This window comes from Gavialis gangeticus, unplaced genomic scaffold (genome assembly GCF_001723915.1).
Source record: "Gavialis gangeticus isolate Ggan-Ray unplaced genomic scaffold, GavGan_comp1, whole genome shotgun sequence".
NCBI classification, from domain to species: Eukaryota; Metazoa; Chordata; order Crocodylia; family Gavialidae; genus Gavialis; species Gavialis gangeticus.
The window spans coordinates 42,054,875-42,056,760 of record NW_017729031.1 but is presented as its reverse complement, the minus strand read 5'-3'; positions in this window follow the sequence as shown (position 1 = coordinate 42,056,760).

Sequence of the window (1,886 nt, the reverse complement as noted above, 5' to 3'; positions counted from 1 at the left end):
CCCCCCCCGCCAGCTCCCTGGTAGGGCAGGGGGGGCACTCAGCTGTGCCCACAGCCCAGCCAGCCCCCCTCCCCTAAGCTGTGTTAACCCTTCTTGGCCTGGGATTTCAGGACCCCCCTATACAGCCCCCCCACCCTCCCCCAGCCCAGCTTGGAGCAGGGCCAGGGGTGCTGCTGGGTGTTGGACCAGGCTGCTGGGATGGGCCCCCGCCCGGAGCGGGCCCTGACTCAGGGTTTGTGGCCTGGGGCGTTCCCCTGCCCAGCTCTTGCCAGCAGGGCCCTGGCCAGGGTGGGGGCCTAGGCTCAGCTGCCCCCTCCCTGGCCCCAAGGAGGCCTGGGCAGGAGTCTCGCAGCCCCCTGGCCCCCCCGGTGTCCGCACGTGTCCGTGCATGTGCGTGTTTTTGTGCGCATGCCCTTACCTGTGTGTGCAGGGGTGGATGTGGAGACGTGTGGCCTGTGTGCGCACGTGTATATGTATAGGTGTGAGAACAGCGTTGGGTGTGTATACATGTATGTATATGTCGGCCTGCATGCACGTTCGTGTGCATATGTGTATACATGTATGTGGGTATGCATGGCTTGTATGTGCACCCGTGTGTATACGTGTGTGCAGTGTTGGGTGCGTTTGCATGTGGCATATATCAGCCTATGTGCATGTTTGTGCGTATGTTATTGTGTGTATACACGTGTGTGCAGGGTTGGGTGTGCATGTCTGTGTGTGTACATGGGGCGTGTGGGCATACATGTACTCATGTGTATAGGTATATGTGTGTGCATATGCGTGTACCTGTGGCCTGTGTGCACACATGTGGATGTGTGCTTGTGTATATATGTATGTGTTTCTGTGTATACGTGTGTGCACGTTTGCTCGTGTGTGTATGTGCATGTGTGCTTGCATTTGTGTACATGTGGGTGTGCGTATGTTTGCGCACGTGTCTGTGAGTGTGGATGTGCATACATACACAGACACACCTGCACACCCATGCATGTACATGCATGCATACACACGTGCACAAATGTGCACAAACACAAATGTGCACATGACTATACACAGAAGCTGGCTTTTGGCATGTGTGGATGTTTGTATGTACATGTGGATGTGTACATGTGTTTGTATTTGCACACGTGTGCACATGTGGGCCTGCACGTGTATGTGGTTATGTCCCTGCATGGGTGCAGCTATTTGCATGTGTGCATCCGTGTGCACATGTGTAAGTGGCACTATTAACCCTTATGGTGCTGTGTGGCTGGTGCCGCTTTTCCCAGGCTCATGCTGCCCCTGGTGGAGCCGTGCCGTGAGGATGGCTTGTGTGCACGCAGACCAGGGTGTGTTCATGTATATATGTGGATACATGTGCCTGTGTGGAAATGTGTGTATGTGTGTGTGTATGTATAGGTGTTTGCATCTCTGTGTGCTTGTGTGCACACAGGCATGTGTATGTGGATGCGTGTGTGTATGTGTGTGCACCTATGCATGTGTATGCACGTGTTTAGACATGTGGCTATGTGCATAAGTGTGCGTGCCTGGTTGTGTGTGTATTTGCGTGTCTGCATGTATAGGTGTGAATGTGTGCATGTGCTTGCATGTATATGTGCGCATGTGTATACACATCTGAATGTATGTGTGTGTGTCTATGTGCATCCATATGTGCAGGCACGTGTTTGCACGTGCATATGTGTATGTGTGTGCGCATGTGTGCACCTGGTTGTGTGCATGTATGTATCTGCATACTCGCGTCTGCATGGATACATGTGCATGTGCCCGTGTGAGTGCATGCACGTACATACGTGCCTCTGCCTGCTGGTCTGCACACGCGGGCAGGTGTTTGTGTGTTCGGGAACTGGCTGCTTAAGCAACACGAGGGGCTCTGTTATGGGGGGGGTGGG